The following is a 24,173-nucleotide window of genomic DNA, read 5'->3' as shown; positions in this document are numbered from 1 at the left end:
CAGGCGGCTCTGCCCACTCCGGCCGCAGGTTCTTTCCACGGGGCGATCCAAGATGGCGGCCTAGAGGGTGACTGCATCTCCAGTCGCTCCAGAACCCAGGACTCAAGAAGGGGAGGCATTGAGAGACTTGGACAAAAATAGAGTCACAGGGTGAGTCTCCCCCACTGGGCGAAAATTGGCCTGGGCAGCAGGCACAGATAGAGGTGGCTTATCAGAGCAGGGCAGGGCAGCTAGAGTCTTCCCCAGGTAGCCTTCCACACTCCGGCGGTGGGCTCCTCCCATATGGCCAGCTGGACGGTACAGGCCCCCAGTGAGAGCCTTTCCGCACAGAGCCAGCTCCAAGCCCTGGAACCAGTAGGGGGCTAGGGGCAGCTTTCTTTAGAAGCACTGCATTATCAAGTTCCTCCAAGACATCAGGCTACTGAAGGCTGGGAGGTGATACACTGGAAATCTACCGGGACACTATAAGCCAATAGAGGAATTCTGCAATATCTCAGGGTCCCACTGACAGCTGACCAATATGAGAAAACAAGGGAAGAAAATGTCCCAAACAAACCTAGATACTATATCAATAAAACCCAATGACAGCACAGCAGAAGAAATGTCAGAAAGGGAGTTCAGAATGTACATAATTAAAACAATCAGGGAAGCAAATGAGGAGATGAAAGAGCAAATGCAGGCATTGAAGGAGGAGATGAAAGAGCAAATGCAAGCATTAAATGATCGCACCAATCAACAGTTAAAAGACCAAATACGGGAAGCAAGAGATCATTTCAATAAAGAGAGATACTGAAAAAAAAAACAAACTGAAATCCTTGAATTGAAGGAACCAATAAACCAAGTTAATAACTCCATAGAAAGCATAACCAATAGGATAGAACACCTGGAAGACAGAACCTCAGACATTGAAGACAAATTATTTAATCTTGAAAACAAAGTTGACCAAACAGAGAAGATGGTAAGAAATCATGAACAGAATCTACAAGAATTATGGGATATCATGAAAAGGCCAAATTTAAGAGTTATTGGGATTGAGGAAGGCTTACAGAAACAAACCAAAGGAATGAACAATCTATTCAATGAAATAATATCAGAAAATTTCCCAAATCTGAAGAATGAAATGGAAAACCAAGTACAAGAGGCTTTTAGGACTCCAAATATACAAAATTACAACAGACCCACACCAAGGCACATTATAATGAAAATACCTAACATACAAAATAAAGACAGAATTTTAAAGGCCGCGAGAGAAAAGAATCAAATTACATTCAGAGGGAAACCAATAAGAATATCAGCAGATTTTTCAATCCAGATCCTAAAAGCTAGAAGGGCCTGGAAAAACATATACCAAGCCCTAAAAGAAAATGGATACCAACCAAGAATCTTATACCCAGCAAAACTTACCTTCAAATTTGACGATGAAATAAGATCCTTCCATGATAAACAAAAGCTAAAGGAATTTACAAAAAGAAAGCCAGCATTACAGAACATTCTCAGCAAAATATTCCATGAGGAAGAGATGAAAAACAACAATGCAAATCAGCACCAGGAGGCGCTAGCCTAAAGGAATAGCCAAATAAAGGAGAAACCAAATCATGTCAAAAACAAATATGAGTCAATTGACTGGGAATACAAATCATATCACAATAATAACCCTGAATGTCAATGGCCTGAATTCATCAATCAAAAGACACAGACTGGCAGATTGGATTAAAATGAAAAATCCAACAATATGCTGCCTGCAAGAGACTCATCTCATAGAAAGAGACACCCATAGACTAAAGGTGAAAGGATGGGGAAAAACATACCATGCACACGGACACAGCAAAAAAGCTGGAGTATCCATCCTCATTTCAGATAATGTGGACTTCAAGCCAAAACTAGTCAGAAGGGATAAAGAAAGACATTACATGCTGCTTAAAGGAAGCATAAATCAGGAAGACATAACAATCATAAATATCTATACCCTGAACATTGGCTCATCCTCGTACGTCAAACAAATCCTTCTCAATTCCAGAAATCAAATAGACCACAACACAATAATACTAGGCGATTTTAACACACCTCTCTCACCACTGGATAGATCTTCCAAACAAAAATTGAATAAAGAAACCATAGATCTCAATAACACAATCAACAATTTATACTTAACCAACATATATAGAATATACCATCCAACAAAGAACGAATACACTTTCTTCTCAGCAGCACATGGATCCTTCTCTAAAATAGACCATATTTTATGCCACAAAGCTACTGTTAGCAAATACAAGAAGATAGAGATACTACCTTGTACTCTATCAGATCATAATGGATTGAAATTAGAAATAAATGACAGAATAAAAAACAGAAACTTCTCCAATACCTGGAGATTAAATAATACACTATTATATGATGAATGGATAACAGAAGACATCAGGAGGGAAAGAAAAAAATTCTTAGAAGTAACGAGAACAAAGACACATCATATCAAAATCTCTGGGACATTATGAAAGCAGTACTTAGAGGAAGATTTATTTCATGGGGCGCATTAAACAAAAGAAGTAGAAATCAACAAATAAACGACTTAACACTACAGCTTAAAGCCCTAGAAAAAGAAGAGCAGACCAATACCAAATGTAGTAGAAGACAGGAAATAGTTAATATCAGAGCCGAAATCAATGAAATTGAAACAAAAGAAACAATTGGAAAAATTAACAAAATAAATAGTTGGTTCTTTGAAAAAATAAACAAAATTGATAAACCCTTAGCCACACTACCAAAGAGAAAGAGGGAGAAAACTCAAATTACTAAAATTCGGATTGAACAAGGAAACATCACAACAGACACGAGTGAAATACAAAACATAATTAGAAGCTATTTTGAAAATCTATACTCCAACAAAACAGAAAACCTCGAAGACATCAACAAATTTCTAGAGACATATGAATTACCTAAACTGAACGAGGAGGACATACACAACTTAAATAAATCAATTTCAAGCAATGAAATAGAAGAGGTCATCAAAAGCCTACCAACAAAGAAAAGTCTGGGACCAGATGGGTTCTCAGCCGAGTTCTACAAAACCTTTAAAGAAGAGCTCATTCCAATACTCCTCAAAGTATTCCATGAAATAGAAGAGGAGGGAACCCTCCCAAACTCGTTCTATGAAGCCAATAGCACCCTGATATCTAAACCAGACAGAGACACATCGAGGAAAGAAAATTTCAGACCAATATCCTTAATGAACATCGACGCAAAAATTCTCAACAAAATTTTAGCAAATTGCATACAAATATATATTAAAAAGATAGTCCACCACGATCAAGTGAGTTTTATCCCAGGGATGCAAGGTTGGTTCAACATTCGGAAATCAATAAATGTCATTCACCATATCAACAGACTTAAAGTTAAGAATCACATGATTATTTCGATAGATGCAGAAAAAACATTCGATAAAATACAGCATCCCTTCATACTCAAAACACTAGAAAAACTTGGGGTAGTGGGAACATTCCTTAACATTATAAAGGTCATCTACACTAAGCCCATGGCCGATATCATTCTAAATGGTGAAAAACTGAAAGCATTCCCCCTAAAAACTGGAACAAGGCAGGGATGCCCTCTTTCACCACTTGTATTCAACATCGTCGTAGAGACTCTAGCCAGAGCAATTAGACAAACCAAAGAAATTAAAGGGATACGAATTGGGAAAGAAGAACTCAAACTATCCCTGTTCGCTGATTACATGGTTATATATTTAGAGGAACCTGGAAATTCCACCAGAAAACTTTTAGAACTCATAAGTGAATTCAGTAAAGTAGCAGGTTACAAGATCAATGCTCATAAATCCAATGCATTTTTATACATAAGTGATGAATCTTCAGAAAGAGAAATTAGGAAAACTACCCCTTTCACAATAGCATCGAAAAAAATAAAATACTTGGGAATCAATCTCACAAAAGAGGTGAAAGACCTGTACAATGAGAACTACAGAACACTAAAGAAAGAAATTAAAGAAAACCTTAGAAGATGGAAAGATCTCCCATGTTCCTGGATAGGCAGAATTAATATCGTCAAAATGGCCATACTACCTAAAGTGCTATACAGATTCAATGCAATTCCAATTAAAATCCCAATGATGTACCTTGCAGAAATAGAGGAAGCAAATATGAAATTCATCTGGAAGAATAAAAAACGTAGAATAGCTAAAGCAATCCTCAGTAGCAAGAGCGAAGCAGGGGGTATCGCAATACCAGATCTTCAACTCTACTACAAAGCAATAGTAACAAAAACGGCATGATATTGGTACCAAAATGGACAGATAGATCAATGGTACAGAATAGAAGACATGGACACAAACCCAAATAAATACAATTTTCTCTTACTAGACAAAGGGTCCAAAAATATGCAGTGGAGAAAAGATAGCCTCTTCAACAAATGGTGCTGGGAAAACTGGAAAACCATATGCAACAGAATGAAATTAAACCCCTATCTCTCACCCTACACAAAACTCAACTCAAAATGGATCAAGGACCTCGGAATCAGACCAGAGACCCTGCATCTTATAGAAGAAAAAGTAGGTCCAAATCTTCAACTTGTTGGCTTAGGATCCTACTTCCTTAACAGAACTCCCATAGCACAAGAAATAAAAGCAAGAATCAACAACTGGGATAGATTCAAACTAAAAAGCTTTCTCTCAGCAAAGGAAACTATCAGCAATGTGAAGAGAGAGCCTACAGAGTTGGAGAATATCTTTACCACTCATACTTCAGATAGAGCGCTAATCTCCAGAATCTATAAAGAACTCAAAAAACTCTACACCAAGAATACAAATAATCCAATCAACAAATGGGCTAAGGAAATGAACAGACACTTCACAGAAGAAGATGTACAAGCAATCAACAGATATATGAAAAAATGTTCAACATCCCTAGTAATAAGGGAAATGCAAATCAAAACTACCCTAAGATTCCATCTCACCCCAATTAGAATGGCGATTATCAAGAACGCAAGCAACAATAGGTGTTGGCGAGGATGTGGTGAAAAAGGAACACTCATACATTGCTGGTGGGGTTGCAAATTAGTGCAGCCACTCTGGAAAGCAGTGTGGAGATTCCTCAGAAAGCTTGGAATGGAAACACCATTTGACCCAGCTATCCCACTCCTTGGCCTATACCCAAAGGACTTAAAATCAGCATACTACAGAGATACAGCCACATCAATGTTCACTGCTGCTCAATTCACCATAGCCAGATTGTGGAACCAACCTAGATGCCCTTCAGTTGATGAATGGATAAAGAAACTGTGGCATATATATATAATGGAATATTACTCAGTCACAAAGAATGATAAAATTATGGCATTTGCAGGCAAATGGATGAAATTGGAGAATATCATGCTAAGTGAGATAAGCCAATCTCAAAAAACTAAAGGACGAATGATCTCGCTGATAAGCGGATGAGGACATATAATGGGGGGCGGGAGGGGTTAGCATTAGGGTTAGGGTTAGGTTTAGGGTTAGGGATAAGGAGTGTGGTAAGAATGGAGGAAAGAAGGACTGTATAGAGGGAAAAGAGGGGTGGGAGGGGTGGGGGGAAGGGAAAAAATAATAAATCAAACATCATTGCCCTATGTAAACGTATGATTACACAAATGGTATGCGTTGACTCCATGTACAAATAGAGAAACAACATGTATCCCATTTGTATACAATAATAATAAAAAAATATATATATTTATATAAAAAAATACGAAGAAAGAAAATGAAGATCTGGTGCAAAAAGTGTCTAATTTTGAACCGAAGGTAGAATTATTTTTGTAGTTTCTTTCTCCCTTGATTCTAGCTTGAATCATTTCCACCTGTTTTATATTTGAGATATTTTTAAATCATTTATAAATGTTTGTTTCATTCTGGAAGGGGTCACGTACCTGGAAGTAAGTTTTAGTAAGAGTATATAACATGTATCTTTTACTTCTGAACTCTTTATTTCACATAGATCAAGGAATCAAAGAAACATGGCCAAGAAAACAAAAAACAAATTATGGTTCTGTCTGACGCAGCAATGAAATATAAGGTACAAATCCCTTGTTTTATGGGAGTTACATTCAAAACTCAAAAGTCAATGTAATGAGTAACTATTAATCTTGATATCTGTTTTCCTAGGATAAAATCAAGCTACTTGAAGAAACTAATGAGATTCTTGAGGAGAGAGCTAAAAGTCTTCATGATATGTTAGAATCTGAGAGAGAACAGAATGTCAACAATGAGGACTTGGTAAGAGTTTTGGTGGCTAAGTGTTGGTGTGCTTTGGCTTTTGAAGTATTTTGTAAAATGGGTTAAGTTGGACATTCCCCGTGGTGTTAAGTAAAGTCAGATTAGGAGTCAGGGAAGTTGAATCTGCTTCTGCCCATTTTGTGGAACTTTTCAGTACTGATCCAACAAATTAATTTTTATATTTGTGTCCTCATTCCTGGATAATTTTCATCTTGCTTTGTTCTGCCCTCTGAAACATGCATAAACTACTGCCCATCGAAGAGTGTTTGTATATTGTTTTGTTTTACAGCATCCTATTTTTTAAAACTTTTTACTTTAGGATAGTTCTATAATTACATAAAAGTTGCAAAGATAGTCGAGAGTGTTCTGAAATATCCCACCCCCAGGTAAGCTTGATCACCTAGCTGAGGTAGTGTTCACCAGTTTTCTCCACTGGGATTCTTCCAATCCCTTGCCTATTCTTTGGAAGTTACTATGTGCAGTCGATAGTGAAAGTGTGAAGAGTTAAGGGCTAAGGATACAGCTGATGGTAGAACACTTGCCTAGCATGCAGAAGGCCCAGGATTCAATCCCAGGCACTGCAAAGAGTGAAGAGGTCTGTTCCACTTCCTGGAGGAGCAAATGTCTTTATAGTTTTTTGGAATTCTTCTGTATGTGAGATCTGACTATTCTCCCTTAGATTCTATCATTTTTACTTCAGGCAAGAGAGCTTTAACATGATCTTGGGAAATCTTTTTTCTCCATCACTAGAAAAAAATTACTAATTTGAACTGGTGTACTTAAAAGAGTAACTAATTTTCCGTACGTTTAAAAGTTTTATTTACTTGTTTCATTTTCATTTTCTGTACTTTGACCTTTAGTCTGGTTACCTGAAATGTAAGGGGGTGGGCTGAAATACATTTTGTCTTGTTTATCTTTTTTAGCATATATGTATATTTCTATCAGTATTTCTACTGAAATCCTCATGCAAATTTTGTGTTCTATTTTCACCTGGCAGATAATAGAAAAGAAGAACTCTGTAGAGAAGTTAAAGGCTGTTATTTCAATGAATGCTTCAGAATTTTCAGAGGTAAAGTTGCCAACACCTGCTACAGGATATTAATACAACATATTAGTTTGGTTGAAGACCAAAAATTTAAGGTGTGCTAAAATGTGCAAAAAATGAGAACTACATGATGTCTGGTTTGGAAAAGTGTAACTTTGTTCTTTTTCTGTGGAATCAATTCACTAATTGTTGTGTTTTGCATTAGGTTCAAATTGCTCTTCATGAAGCTAAGCTTAATGAATACAAGGTGAAGTGTGAATGCCATCGGGTTCAGGAATAAAATGCTAGCCTTAAGAAGAAAAAAGAGCAGGTAAAGAAAAATTGATGTCATACATAATGAAAGCTAGGGAAGTGAATATTATTACCTTGTATCTTGGATTTGTTTCTAAGGTAAGGAATTATTCATGCAAGTCCTTTTCTTAGATGTGCACCTTTCTCCCTAAATTGATTGCACATATGTGTTCTCCGTCTGTTTCGCATTTTCTGTTCTGTACATCTTATTTCAGTCCTTAGAGTGTTGTTCTTTTCTTATCAAACATCAATCAGTTATTAACTTGATAGCCTCAAAAAAACTTCTTCAAGCAGAAAATTAAGTATTTTATAACCCTTTTTTGAGTAGTTACTTCTTCACGGGCCAAGGGAAGGTTATATGATAAGGAGTCTGAATTCAGGAGCCAGTCACATATGCCCATCCATTCTTACTGGAAGGAAGTGATTTGAATTGGCAACAATTTTCTGGGGAATGCAATCAACAGGGTCAACTTCCTTGGCAGCTCTGATGTTCTTACTGCAGCTCTGAGGGTTGGGGCCACTCTTCTCTCTTCCTTAACTGAAGTCTCAACCCTTAGTGACAGTCTACCAAGGAGGTATGGCTTTCTATTTCCCTGTCTAAATCTTGTGGTCCTGATGTCTCCAGGGCAAAACCCCACCCTAACCCATAGGAATTCACGTGTTTTGACTTTTCAGTTGCAGCAGGAAATCCAAGACTGGAGTAAATCACATGCTGAGCTCAGTGAGCAAATAAAATCATTTGAGAAGTCCCAGAGAGATATAGAAGTAGCTGTTACTCACAAAGATGATATTATTAATGTAAGTTTATTCTTCAAATACATGCTTGGTCTGGGAATTCTCCTGAAAGTTTCCAAATTAAAATTGAGAGACTCTTCCAACCTTTTACTTCTTTTCTAGGCTTTGACTAATTTTATTACACAGCTGAGTCGGATAGAGCTTGAATCGGAATGTGAGGGTCAAAATAGAGGAGGAGGTGAGTCAGATGAACTAGCCAATGGAGAAGTAGGAGGTAAGATTGGCCTCAGGGAGTTTGAATTCTTGTTTGCTTTCCTGTCTTTAAGTAGACAGATGCCACTTCTCAGCTGACTGAATTTCTTCTTAAGCTCTGTGCAGAATTGTAGGTGCATCTCCCTGGATCTGTAGAAACATCTGTTGCATTGGCAGAGGTGGGTTGCTGGGGTGTAGTGTAGCAATAGGCATGTGAAGAATAGGCCTGTGAAGTTCCCATTGAGAACTAGGTAAGTACAGTGCAGAGCAATAGTCATGTCTTCCACCTCTGAGTATTGAACATTGTACAGTAAGAGACACGTGTTTCTCAACTTTATGCAAATGATATTTGATTTTGATACTCATCATCTCTATGGCTCTATGGTTTTAAGGCCCATGGCAGTTTTAAGAGTAGTGAGGTGGTTGGAGCCTTAAACTAAGGGTGTGAGAACAGAGGCTAGAGGCTATGAGAAAGCTAGAGGAGGGGTAGCAGTGTTTACTGATGTGGAAAAATATTTCCAGATGTTCTCTCCCAAGTTGGATATAGCTTGCATAGAGTGTTTTACACCACACCTGTTGGTAGATTGAAGGATAAACTAGAGGATTGAATCTCTCTAAATAAGACACTTATTTGTGCAGGTGGAGACAGATCTGTGCAAGAAGAAAGGCTTTTATCTTACAAGAGTAGCACAGATAACATTTTTATTGCACAAACTAGGAATTCATTTTTTTTCTTAAATCTAAGCTTGCAATTCTCTTCAGAGTCAATGAATTCACTCAATTAACTCACTCGTTCAATTGTTGAATTGATTTTTTCCTTTCAGTGTTTGAACGTGGTCATTGTTTAGTTTGGGGTGTTGGGAGAATATAGAGTTAAAAAGCAAGAAAATGAAAAGCAGTTAGCATCTTTTGTTTTTCAGGTGACCAGAGTGCGAAGGTGAAAAATCGAATTAAGCAGCTGATGGACGTCTCTCGGGTATAGTTCTTTGTGAGAGTCCCATAGTGCCTGCGAATGCTTCCTGTGCCTCACTTTTAAGAGTATGTCTCTCTTCTGTAATTTTTAGACACAAACTTCAATATCAGAAGTTGAAGAGGATCTAAAATGTTTACAACTGAAGCTAAGAGCCTCGATGTCTGCAAAGTGTAACCTAGAAGGTGGGTTCTTCTGGAGATGAAATTGCCATATGCTGGGAAGCCTCAAAATCTTATGGAAAGATAAAGAATGGCTTTTTACTCTCTTGCTTCTCATTTTTCTCAGCACTGCCCCCTCAAACAATTCTCAAGTCCTCGTACATATATAGAGATCAGTTGTTTTATTTTTTAACAGACCAAATAAAGAAATTAGAAGATGACCACAATTCACTCAAATCCACTAAAGCTGGGCTGCAAGATGAGTGCAAAACTCTGAGTCAGAAAGTGGACATTTTAAATGAACTGTACCAGCAGGAGGAGATGGCTCTGCACAGGTAAGGTTTTCATTGTTTGTTATTGCTGTCACTCTGTGACCTCGTACACATAATTTTATCTTTTTGAAAGAATATTTACAGTTTCTTCCGGTTGTAATTAATAGAGTTTTTGTTTTCCTTTGTGGTTTGTGTGCCATTACTCGCATTGTTCTTTCCATCTAACCAATTGTCAGATTCATATGAAGTGGGAGTGGCTAACTGGTACTAACAGTTACTGATGTGGAAATACCTGTCTTTTGAAGATCCAGATGCTTCCTAATATCCCACCATTATTTCAGTATCCTTTCATTGTGATCAGCCATGTAATTCTAATATGTTTTGAACTTATATCTCTAACTGTTGACCTTTAAAATCCTGAGTGATTTGGTTGGCATTTTTCAGAATAAAAACATCTAAAAGGAATAAAATTTACTTACTGAAGATATTATTGAAGTAAGTTTTGTACTTGACTATCTCAGCTGTTCACACTAAACAACTGAACTGTGATAAGGACCTTAGCAGTTCTGATTACAGAAGTGCTCGTTTTTAGTATTTATTTATATATTAATCTTCTGAAATATACATGTCACTGAACTACGTTTCTTTGGAAAGATATAATTTGGCAGTTCATTTGAAGTTTTTATCCACAAAAATATTTGAATTCTCTCATAATAGGTTATTTGTGTCAGATTTTGTATTTGCTACTATATTTAATTCTTCATCATATATATAGCAGTCTTTGTCTTGGGAAGCAAAGACAGACCTTACAGACCTAACTCTTTTTAGGTATTTTTGACTTCTTACTGCCTAATGCCATTAAACATTGAAACCTTACCCTTAACTTTTCTAATTCTTTCTCTCCAAGCAACCTGTTTAGAATCTCAAAATTTTGTTCTAAATGCTTGGCTGGCTTCAGAGAAACATTTATTGCTTCATCACTTGTTTTTTTAGAGAACACCTTTTTTCTCTGTCCCTACTAGTAATCTGAATGACCTAAATGGCAGTTGACTTTCTTTGTGATGCAGCCAAATGTAGCACTCCTTTCTTCAATTCCTGCAAAATCCATTCAGTGCCGCTCTGTGGTTTGTACTGTTACTCATCCCCAGGCACTGTTAGCTCATGCCTGGGTCATCTTTTCTGTTACTACCTAACTAATCACCTGTCTTCATCCTGCATCTTTTTATAACTTTTTTCAAACTCTGATTAATTTTCTTTACAACCGCTCGAGTGGACTTTCTAAAATACTAGTCCACCCATGTCAATATGTGCCTGAAGTTTTGAAGAATTAGCTTTTTATTTCATGACCTGTTTTTTCTTTCTTGTATCTTTTGAATAGTTTAAATATTTTTAATTTTTTTCCTCATCCCCTGTGTAAGCTTGGTGTAATCACAGATGGTTATATTCGTCTTCTTATAATTTAAAGACCATGCTGTATATCCTAAACTTCATAGAAACCCGACATAGATTAAAAGATTTATTTATTTCTGTGCTTTCAGTAGCTCCTGGATTAGATTAGATACTGTTGTGGTAATGAATGTGAGTACTTCATATACTGCAAACTCCACAAGACGTTCATTCACCATTCATTCAATTTATACACATATTTACAGTTTCTGTAGTTCTTCATCCTACATTGTTGGTCTCTCCTTTGAAACTACTTTCTTTCTGTTTGAACATTGTCCTTTATTGATAGGTTTGATGAGTGTATCAGAGCGTAGTATAAGGATAAACAGAGAATAGCATTTTTATCCATTAAATATTGCTACTTTTATAATCTGTAGTAAGTAGGTGGACATTCTAAGCTTCCTGCTTAGAGTTAAAACCAGTTTCCATTTTTAAAGGATCTTTCTTCTGGTTGCTGAATTTTCACTGTTACTTAGTTTGGCACTTTCAAGATAGCCAATTAATTATCTTGTGTTTTAAAATTTTTCGTCAAAGAGTCCATTATCATTGTTGTTTCCTTTGTCAAATGTCTCTCCCCTGCCCTAGTTCCTGTAGTCATTTCTCTCTTGCTTTTGAACAGTTGTATTTGGGAGTTTCTAGTTGTAGTCCTCCCCACACCCCCTTACCTCTTGCATTTATGCAACTAAGGGCCACTAACCATCTCTTGAATTTTGGGACCTTTATTCTAAACGTTAATTTTACCTCATTCTCTCTTCTAATTTCAGTAAAACATGTTAGAAGTTGATTTCCCCTGCCTCCCACATTCTGAATTTTCTTCATTTTCGATATTTACTTCTGACCTAGTTAAAAGTGCTAAGATTTACTTTACTTCTAAACTCTCCTCCTAAAATCATTCATTAACGAGTTATTAATTTCAGTTACTATATTTCAGGTTTTTAAAAAACTACTGTTGTAGTTGTAGATGGACACAATACCTTGATTTTGTTTATTTCATGTGGTGTTTCGGATGGAACCCAGTGTCCCACATGTGTGAGGCAAGCACTGTAGCACTGAACCACAACCCCAGCCTTTTTCAAGTTTTTGTTTTCTTTTGTGGGTACCACAAGCTCAAACCAGAATGTTGAGCGTGTACTCTACCATTGGCTGTATCCCCCGCTTCTTTCCTCTTGTCATAAGGGACAGTGTTTCAGTGTGTTTTAAAGCTATCTTCAATCTGATCCTTCTGCCTCTGCCTCCTGAGTATTTGGGATTATAGGTAGGCCACCACATCCAACTATTTCTTAGCTTTGGAGTTTCTATTCCTTTGATGAAATTCATAATCTTGACTTTACTACCCAGACTATGTAAAGTCACAGTGATTCCTTAATACCAGCCTTAATTGTGTGTCTGAGATTCCTTTTTCTAATGGATCTTGGCCACATACACATATATCATCCCTGCCTTATCAACTCTGATCCCTTCAAACACATTCAGTGTATTCTTCTCAAGGTGGTTTGATTGTTCTTAGTGCTCTCAGGCTAGTTCATTGATCATTGGAAACAAAATTCTCTCTCCTCTTCCTCAAGACTCAGTTTTTTCCACATTCCTTCTTAAGGCAGAGTCAGGGGGAAGTTATTATATTCCTTTAGTCATCATTTATATTTGTTTCCCTTTAAAATGTCGATGGGCCTTTATTTTAATTCATTTCTCTATTTGTGGTGCTGACAATTGAGTCCAATACCTCACACATGCTAGGCAAGTGCTTTAGCACTGAGCCACAATCCCAGCCGAGTCATCTTTTATATCTTAAACAGTGAGCTCCTTTCTTCTTCAGGATTTTACAAGGTAACTAGTATAATACAGACACTCAAAATATTTGCTGAAGAATTAAATGAGCAGTTATAAAAGACTACATAACCCCCTTTTCTATTTGGTTACCATAATTCTTCTAATTTTCCTTCTGATTCATGGAAAATTAAGTTTCAAGTTATTTATCTTTTGAATTGGAATTATGACTAAAGCAGTGCATGGATAGCAGAAAGTATTTTTTAAACCGTTAAATGTGTCTACCTTTGTTATAGTAGATGAATGTCTGGATTTTCATGATCAAAGTTAAAACTTGTTGTCAGTAGATAATATCGTGGTCATGGGTCAGTTTGGATTCTTTTTCTGGTTGATAGACATTGTCAGAACTCAGATTTGCCTTTTTGCTTAATCACAATTCTTTCAAAATAGGTGTCTAAAGTGTGAAAATGTTCTGTACTTGATTGCATAGTAGAAGTTTGTTCATAAAAGCTTTCTGTCTGACTGATTCTATCTTGGTACCAGTCTAGGATTGGGAAACAAGTTCCTGCATGCAAAGATGTACTTAGCCATGGCAGAAATGACAAAGAATTCTCCCCTGCTTTATCCTGATATGTTTGTGTTAGGTTTTACATTTGTTTTATTTACTGGTAATCAGAGAATTAAGAGCAGAAGTTAGAAAATGTAGGTGATTTACCAGTTTTGATTTCCTAAATTGCAGGTTTGAATTGCTTCCTATTTTATAATCCTAAGCATTTTAGAGAAGGGTGGGAAGTGACATTTGAATAGAGCAGTCATACACACTGCTAGGGGAAAAGAGAAAGTTTGACTTGAAAACTGGTTTTATTTTTAGGAAACTGAGTCGACAAGAGTATGAGAACAAGAAAGAGCAAAGCGGCTGTCAGCTGCAGATGAAAAGGCAGTTTTGGCTGCACAGGAAGTTAAATCTTGCAAGTGAGTTCAATGTCTAATGAACTCTAGTGTTAGCTTCCTTTTGAATCTGATTTGACATGATGTACAAGAAAAGAGCACAGAAGTATAAGTAATGAGAGGATATGAATACATTCAATTCACAGAGAAGAAAAATAAATTTCAATTGAAGAAATGAAAAATGTTAACAAAAATTGACTTATACCCAAATGCTGGCAAGACCATATGGGAACTTGGTTCATGCACACAGTTCTGAGGGTTTTATATGTTGGAGTAATTCTTTAAGAAAGCAGTTTGCTATGTGATGTTTTAAAACCATTAATGTGCCATTTGATAGAGCTGTGAAATCTTCTTTGGATATAATTTTAAAAAAGAAAAGTTTTAAGGAAGAAGATATGCCTAGGAAAATTATTTGAGAACACATTGATGAACAGTTAAGGAAATTATAATTTATCAATTCAGAATCTCTCGCAGTTAAGTTAGAAAGCAATTAGATAGTATTAGGTTTATATATTGATTGATTGATTGATTGATTGATCGACCCTGGGGATTGGACCCAGGGACCCTTTACCACTGAGCTATATCCCCATACCTTTCTTTACTTTGAGACAGGGTCTAAGTTGCATAGATTCTCACTAAACTGGTGAGGCTGGCCTCAAACTTGTGATCCTCCTGCCTCAGTCTCCCAAGTCACTGGGATTCCAGGTGTGTGCCATTGCACCTGGGTGTAATGTTAATTTTGATCTCACATGATTGGTATAACTAGATAAAGTATGTTTTTTATGTATGATGAAGTCTTTAAAAGTATAGCTGACAGAGTAAAGGGAACATGGTCAGATTGTTTCAGATTTTATTCAATTGTTTTATCAAATAAAACCAAGTATAATTTTTATTCAGAGAATTGAAGAAATGGAGGAAGAAATACAGAAAGCAGAGCGCTCATTTAAGATACAGGTAGTGATTAATACTGTTGTGTAGTTGCATAATTTTTTGATATCTGATACAGACCATTATAGGCTAGTATAATGAGTCCCTAATCATTTTTTTTTAATGTGTTGTCTTTTTCAGATTGCCACTCGTGAGAAGAAAGCTCATGATAACTGGGTAAGACTTTTCCCCCCCTTTTCTTATTTTGTGTATAGCCTACACAACCGAATTTGAATATTTCTTTCTCTAATAGCTCAAATCTCATGCTGCAGAAAGAGCTATAGCTGAAGAGAGAAGGGAAGCTGCTAATTTGAGACACAAGTATGTGATTTTGATACCTTCCTGTATGTTTTGTAGTGTTTTAAGACTATGCTAGATGGTATCTAAGAAGGAGTAGATTACTGTTTCACATTTAGTCCATTCTTTCTCAATATTCAAGATTATTGGAAATGACCCAAAAGATGGCAATGTGGCAAGATGAACCCGTGATTCTAAAACCAATGGCAGGAAGAGCAAAGACACAAAACCCTCCTCGGAGAGGTAGGGAGCACTTTGTAAAGGGAGGTAGACTATTTCTTGGTGCAGAATGTATGTAAATTACTTTTTATTTCTGTGTGTAATGGTTATGAAATAATCTGAATGACTTGCTAAAGGGCAGGCAGTGTAAAGGCTGCTTTAAAGTGGGAACAAGGCATTGTTGTCCTTAGGTCCACTGAGCAAGAATGGGTCTTTTGGCCCGTCCCCTGTGAGTGCTGGAGAACGTTCCCCTCCACTGACAGCAGAGCCAGCTGGGAGACCTGTCTCTGCAACTCTGAATGGAAGAGATATGGGTAGAAGTGAATTTGGTGAGCATTCACATGTTGCTTTGCAATAAACTGTTTCAAGGGTTTTTTTATTTTTTCCCCTTTTGAGTATTCTGTTGAAAACAATATAGAATGTGGGCCTGTACATATATAGAATAAAATTTCTTATTTTGTCTTATTGGATAAATAGTGTGCTGTAAAATTTACTGTAGAATAGAAAACTTTTTTTTTTTCCCCTTGAGGTCCCTGTGTTATTTTTTTTTTTTGTTTTACAATTTTACATTGTGAAGTGTAAGCCTTTATCTTTAAATTAACTCTGTATGGTGTTCCTTCTCAAATATTCTAAAAGTAGCCTTAAAACTCTATGCAGCATGTATATTTCCATTGTCATTATAATGTGAAATGCTGAGTTATCTTTTCAATTTTATTTTCTTTTTTTCATTATTATTATTGTATACAAATGGGATACATGTTGTTTCTCTATTTGTACATGGAGTCAAGGCATACAATTTGTGTAATCATACGTTTACATAGGGCAATGATGTTTGATTCATTATTTTTTCCCTTCCCCCCACCCCTCCCACCCCTCCCACCCCTCTTTTCCCTCTATACAGTCCTTCTTTCCTTCATTCTTACCACACTCCTTTTCCCTAACCCTAAACCTAATGCTAACCCCTCCCGCCCCCCATTATATGTCCTCATCCACTTATCAGCGAGATCATTCGTCCTTTAGTTTTTTGAGATTGGCTTATCTCACTTAGCATGATATTCTCCAATTTCATCCATTTGCCTGCAAATGCCATAATATTATCATTCTTTGTGACTAATATTCCATTGTATATATATGCCACAGTTTCTTTATCCATTCATCAACTGAAGGGCATCTAGGTTGGTTCCATAATCTGGCTATGGTGAATTGAGCAGCAGTGAACATTGATGTGGCTGTATCTCTGTAGTATGCTGATTTTAAGTCCTTTGGGTATAGGCCAAGGAGTGGGATAGCTGGGTCAAATGGTGTTTCCATTCCAAGCTTTCTGAGGAATCTCCACACTGCTTTCCAGAGTGGCTGCACTAATTTGCAACCTCACCAGCAATGTATGAGTGTTCCTTTTTCACCACATCCTCGCCAACACCTATTGTTGCTTGCGTTCTTGATAATCGCCATTCTAATTGGGGTGAGATGGAATCTTAGGGTAGTTTTGATTTGCATTTCCCTTATTACTAGGGATGTTGAACATTTTTTCATATATCTGTTGATTGCTTGTACATCTTCTTCTGTGAAGTGTCTGTTCATTTCCTTAGCCCATTTGTTGATTGGATTATTTGTATTCTTGGTGTAGAGTTTTTTGAGTTCTTTATAGATTCTGGAGATTAGCACTCTATCTGAAGTATGAGTCGCAAAGATATTCCCCCACTCTGTAGGCTCTCTCTTCACATTTTTGATAGTTTCCTTTGCTGAGAGAAGGCTTTTTAGTTTGAATCTATCCCAGTTGTTGATTCTTGCTTTTATTTCTTGTGCTATGGGAGTCCTGTTAAGGAAGTCCGATCCTAAGCCAACAAGTTGAAGATTTGGACCTACTTTTTCTTCTATAAGATACAGGGTCTCTGGTCTGATTCCGAGGTCCTTGATCCATTTTGAGTTGAGTTTTGTGTAGGGTGAGAGATAGGGGTTTAATTTCATTCTGTTGCATATGGTTTTCCAGTTTTCCCAGCACCATTTGTTGAAGAGGCTATCTTTTCTCCACTGCATATTTTTGGACCCTTTGTCTAGTAAGAGAAAATTGTATTTATTTGGGTTTGTGTCCATGTCCTCTATTCTGTACCATTGATCTATCTGTCCATTTTGGTACCAATACCATGCCGTTTTTGTTACTATTGCTTTGTAGTAGAGTTGAAGATCTGGTATTGTGATACCCCCTGCTTCGCTCTTGCTACTGAGGATTGCTTTAGCTATTCTACGTTTTTTATTCTTCCAGATGAATTTCATATTTGCTTCCTCTATTTCTGCAAGGTACATCATTGGGATTTTAATTGGAATTGCATTGAATCTGTATAGCACTTTAGGTAGTATGGCCATTTTGACAATATTAATTCTGCCTATCCAGGAACATGGGAGATCTTTCCATCTTCTAAGGTTTTCTTTAATTTCTTTCTTTAGTGTTCTGTAGTTCTCAATGTACAGGTCTTTCACCTCTTTTGTGAGATTGATTCCCAAGTATTTTATTTTTTTCGATGCTATTGTGAATGGGGTAGTTTTCCTAATTTCTCTTTCTGAAGATTCATCACTTATGTATAAAAATGCATTGGATTTATGAGCATTGGTCTTGTAACCTGCTACTTTACTGAATTCACTTATGAGTTCTAAAAGTTTTCTGGTGGAATTTCCAGGTTCCTCTAAATATATAATCCTGTCATCAGCAAACAGGGATAGTTTGAGTTCTTCTTTCCCAATTCGTATCCCTTTAATTTCTTTGGTTTGTCTAATTGCTCTGGCTAGAGTCTCAAGGACGATGTTGAATACAAGTGGTGAAAGAGGGCATCCCTGCCTTGTTCCAGTTTTTAGGGGGAATGCTTTCAGTTTTTCACCATTTAGAATGATATTGGCCATGGGCTTAGTGTAGATGGCCTTTATAATATTAAGGAATGTTCCCACTACCCCAAGTTTTTCTAGTGTTTTGAGTATGAAGGGATGCTGTATTTTATCGAATGCTTTTTCTGCATCTATTGAAATAATCATGTGATTCTTAACTTCAAGTCTGTTGATATGGTGAATGACATTTATTGATTTCCAGTTTTAAATATGTCTGTACTATTGGTAAGATTGGAAATCAGGTTATACAGTGAAGAAAAGCCAGCCTACGTACTTAAAGTCTATAGCTTGAAGTTCAGTACCAGTACTTTTAATGTGCAGGGCTTCCTGCTGGTCTTTCAATCCAAGGCATTTATTTTTTTACTTATTTAAGTCTCTGCATAAATTGTGACTTATATATTGGGCAACCAGCCTTTAATGTTGCTTTGTAGTTATTGTTGAACCCTGACCTGCCCACAATTGGTTTCTGTCTTCTGCAAAACACATGCAAGGGCTCTGTTCTTTCTTTCGTCCTGGATGGTCTTCTGAGGCATCTGGGAAATGCTTTTCCTCTGCTAAGGGACCAAGTCATTTCAAAGACTCTAGGATTGTGGATGCAGGATATTTATTCTTTTCGCACTGGAAATCATTCTAAATTCATTCTCTGACCTCAAACAGACCCGGGATGTGATCCATCTCACCTAAACAGCAGCTCCAGGAGCTCTTCTCCGGCCAAGGTGATGGATGAGGGCAAGGTAAGTTCTACAGGCATTGTGAATCATGAGGTCATGCAGGAACATTAGCTTTCCTACAGCACTTGCTCTGTGCAACATTCCTGTTTGTGTTCTATTTGTGCTACCGCATTTGTTTTCTGAAAAGCAAACCATTCCCCATGAACCTGAGGCCCCCTCAGTTTGCACTGTTACTTCTTTGGCTGAGCATCCAATAGCAGTAAGTACTTAGAGGTTGAGGACTGAATGGGGCTTCTATTCTGTGTATTTCTGGGAAGGATATGAGGAGCATGACATTGACCTTGTTTCTCTTAAACTGCATGCAATACTGAACGTACTTTTTTTCTTAACTTGGGAGTGTTGCTGAAGAGTGTGTAACCATCATTTACTTCAGAATGTGGAAAGTCATCACTCCAACTTCACATTGTATTTTGTGTTGAATGTTCTCAGGCAAAGTAAATTCAGTATAAATTACATAATTCCTCATTATTATCCTTGGGAGTGTGCTGTTTAGGAGTTCCTCCATTTGTACAGAAGGAGGCAAACATGATTTTGAGTGATTTAAGTTAAATGGGTAACAGAATTTCTGGAAGTGAAATAGTTTTCCAGTGAACAAACAATGATAATGTGAAATGACCTGTTGAGCCAGTCCCAAGCAATAGACTCATTTGTTCACATGAGTGCATTCTTTAGTAACTTGTGTAGCTATTATACCTGCTAGGTCTTCTGCTGCTCTGTATTACAATAAAAATTTAATTGCTTAGTTTCCAACCCACTTCTCATAGGAAATAGTCATTATCTCATATGGTGTGTACCGTATATGAAAGTAAATATTAAAGCTTTGTCTTCCTAATTTGTATATATAGCATTGTATTGGAAAATACTTGCAAGTTCATGTATTTCTATACCAGGAATGTACATCTCTCAAGAAATCTTTTTACCTAAGGGCAGCTTAGATAAGACCCCAAACCCCGTCTCAGTTGAAGACTTTAAAGAGAGTAGAGACCCTTTGAAAGAGAGGAGTAGAGGTGGGAAGAGCATACCTTAGAGGCAAACCTGGCACTTAGTTCCAGCCAGGCCTTTTACATGCACTGAGACCATCAGCAAATTTGCCTCAGTTCCCACTTAGTTAAAATAAGACACTAAAAGTTCTGGGAATTTGAATGATATATGAAACGATTGCCGAACATACTCTGAATAATGCTGTTATTACATGCATAGAGACTGGAGTTTTCATTATGTTCTGTACCTTAATATTTAAGTATAGAACTATTGTGATGAAAGAGTTGTGGCGGGGGAGGGGCTACCTTGAAATCGGCTGTAGTGTATAGAGCATGACGTACTGGTCAGAAATCACCTGTTAATACCTTCTGCCAGTCTTCTTGCCTTTCCCTTTCCCATGCAGATATAATCGGTAACACACACTGCTCACTCTTGCGGCATCCTTCTAAACTCTGTCAGCTCTTGATGGGAAAGTGAGGGAGTGGTAGAGTTTTGTTGCACTGATGGTGCTCTCTGGACAGGTGCCTGTCCTGGGTTTTGGCGTTTATCTGGTTAGTACTTTGTCTTAATATATAGGAATTTTAAAACTAACTGCTCTCAAATCTTAAATTACAGGTTAATATGGCTACCAAAGGTCCCCCTCATTTCCCAGGGGTATCTCTCATGGGCTTCCCTGTGGGAGGGCCCCTACCACCACCTGTTCTATATGGACCGCCACCTCAGCCACTTCCTGGGCCACTTCCTTGGCCACTTCAGCTCGGTTGGCCTTTTGGACCTCCACCATTTGGTATGATGATCTGAGATTGACCTGTAAATCATATTCATCTTTTCTTTCTATTCCTTGCTAAACCAGTTGCTATCTCTGGGCTTTACAGTGCAGTAACAAAGGTGACTGAGTACATTTTAGCTTTTCCTCCAGTTTCTTGGGGCACATGGGGCACGCACTACAATATCTTATACCGAGATAGGCAGTAGCTCTCTCTCATAGACAAGGAAAGCAGCTATGTACAAGAAAACCAGAAAAATTACTTGTGCAGATGTTTGTTGGAAATCAGTTGCTATGTACTACAATTGATGGAAAGGAGGATGAGACAGACAATGTCACAGATATGTACAGCCTACAACATAAAGTTGTAACCACCCATGATAGAAGCATAAGCAATAGGTTACAGAATATAGTAAAGGAAAAGTGAAACCCTCCTGACCTTGAGAAAATTCAGAGAGAAGTGTTAGGAGGATTTAACACTGACCTAATAAATGTTGCTGAGTTGAATTAGGTGACTGTGGAAGGCCTTTTCCAGGAGGGCATGCACCTTGATTCTGATGGCATGTATAAGGTCCATGCTGAAATACACCATGAATTTTTAATTGATACAGTAGTAGGCTGTGGCATTTCCTTTTATCAAAATTTCTTTGATGCCATGAAGTTCTTATTTCATAATCTATCCTCTTGTCATGGTATATAGTACTTCCAAATAAAAATGGAGGTCTTTTGAGATAGAAATAATCCTTCAATTATATGGTGAGGATACAAAAATGACAAGCCTGGAGCTAAGTAGAGCCATGCTTAAATCCTTCCTATGTTGCTTCATGGCTGGTTGGCCATAGGCTGTAAGCTAAATTTGTTCAAGCTCAGTTTGCCTCTCCTGTCAAGGCAGGATGTCACCACTTGATTTTCTAGGCTGGGAGTAATGATGAGAAACTATGTTAGCATACTTGAAATCATCTTCATTTATACATTTGTGGGTATTTACATAAATTCCTTTTTATTTTCCAGGTCGTAGTGTGTGTCCAGCACTAGGCTTAAGAAAATATGCACCAGGTGTTCCACCTGGAAAACGGATCTGCCTCTTGACCCTCGGGATTTTTTACCAGGACCCGCACCACTTAGACCCTTAGGTTCATTTGGTCCGAGAGAGTACTTCATTACTGGAACCCGAATACCACCCCCAAACCATGGTCCCCAAGACTACTCACCATCACCTGCTACAAGAGACTTAACAGTTTCAGGCTCTAGAGATGAGCCTTCATCTGCCTCTCAGAGCAGTAGCCAGGACTGTTCATAGGCTTTAAAACAGCCTGTAACCATGACCTTTGACACTTAGTCAGAATGTGGATTGTGCACTCTTCATTGTGTTAAGGGATCATTGGCTTCGAAATCCAAAAGTCTTAAGGGTTTGTTTTTAGAATTAGCAGGTTGTTTTTTGGCAGTATACATTTTTGAGTCAAAAATTTCAAAACTATCATTTCCTCTTTTAAATGATGATCACCTCTTAAGCTAAAGTATCCTTCCAACTTTGAAATGTACAATAAGGAATACCTGTGTTTTAATTAATGTAGTATATATAATTGCTGAATGATTCAGAATGTCATAAAATGTCAACATTTCCTGTGGAAATGCTTCACGAACATGTATTTCCATTCTCCTATTTTGAGTGCATTCCAGTTGATAGAAAGCAATGGTGTTCATAAGTTTGATGTTTCTGTCTCAATATCTGGTCACAGACTGTTACTCTAAAAATGTTTACTCAAAGATCCTAAACTTATTTCCTTCTTGCTGAAGTTCTTTGTAGTGATAGTAAATAAAAGATTGTTTATTAATATTCCTCAAGTGTCTGTTGATTCATTGGATTGTCATGAGGCTTGTGCCATTTGGGAAGCATGTAAACTCAGAGTCAGAAGTGAAGACAGTGACCTGGCAGCACACTCCCTGTTGCTCACTCTTAAGGAAGCTGGCCCTTGTTCACCTGTGGACTCTACAAGGGATTTCTTTTACTCCTGAGAAGTCTGTGGCTCTATTTATAGCACATTCATGTGCTTTTTTCCAACCCTCACTGCCTATCTGAGAATGAGTTTACATTAGCAGCAAGGATTGTTCTACCTGAAGTTCTACTGCATTTGCCATTATTGCTTTAAGGGTGTATAGCAGCAAAATCAAAGTGATATGTCATGTCTATAAAAAAAAGGGCATTTCTTTTTTAAAATGTAGGCTCTTCTCCTTCCCATACCATGTCACTGATTTTCAAGAAATATGACCAAAAAAATTACAATAGTATAATCCTATGAGAAAGAACGATTGAAACTCTAAGGCTTAGAACATGCATTCAGTTAGCAACTATGAGCTGAATTAAATTTGTTTTTTGATAGATACTATTTTACAATGAATATTTGAATACTGCTAGTTTTATTAAAAACTCAATTAAGGCTCAGAATCTGGAACTGTACCATAATTAAAGTCCTGAATCTATAACTACTGTTTTTAAAACAATGCTTCTAAGAACTAGTTCTCCAGAGCTGTACTATCAATTATAGTCACTTAAGCAGCACATTTAAAGATTCAGATGAAATTAACAGTATAAAAGGCTGGTACTTTGTTTACTGCCAAGCTACATTCTTCCATTCTTTTAAGTCCTAGGAAGTAATAGGATTATTGAAACCTAGAGTATGACATGTCATTGTTCCATTGAATTCAGTAAAAGTATTCTGAAAAAGGGGCAAAAACTTCTGTGTGAAACAAAATATCTTAAAACTACTGAAGACAGTAGTTTCCAAAGGCAGAATCTCTGAAAGAAGATAACTCAGACTCCAAAAGGAATTTATGAGTCCTCCAAGAGGAATTCAATCTACATGACTTCCATTTAATAAGAAGCAGCTGTATATAATAGGAAAACTTCACATAATAGCATATGCCATTTTTAACCATGTAAAATTAAAATTTAAGTTACAACCACCTATTTTGAATATATTTTTTAACCTCCTAAGGACACAAGACAATGCTGGAGTTAATATAACTTCTAATTTTTTTTTTGGTACTGGGGATTGAACTCTGGCTTTCAACCACTGAGTCACATCCCCAGCCCTATTTTGTATTTTATGTGGACAGGGTCTCACTGAAATGCTTAGGACCTTGCATTTGCTCAGGCTGGCTTTGAACTCATGATCTTCCTTTCTCAGCCTTTGGAGCTGCTGGGATTACAAGTGTGTGCCACCGTGCCTGGTTA

The 24,173-nt window shown here is 37.3% G+C and overlaps 1 pseudogene; it reads left to right on the top strand.

The window, feature by feature from the left end:
- The first annotated feature begins 282 nt into the window (after positions 1–282).
- LOC124961390 (transport and Golgi organization protein 1 homolog) lies at positions 283–22,277 on the top strand (annotated as a pseudogene).
- Positions 22,278–24,173: the final 1,896 nt, after the last annotated feature.

Source organism: Sciurus carolinensis, chromosome 12 (assembly GCF_902686445.1).
Source record: "Sciurus carolinensis chromosome 12, mSciCar1.2, whole genome shotgun sequence".
In the NCBI taxonomy this organism is placed as follows: domain Eukaryota; kingdom Metazoa; phylum Chordata; class Mammalia; order Rodentia; family Sciuridae; genus Sciurus; species Sciurus carolinensis.
This window is presented reverse-complemented; position numbering and strand designations above follow the sequence as displayed.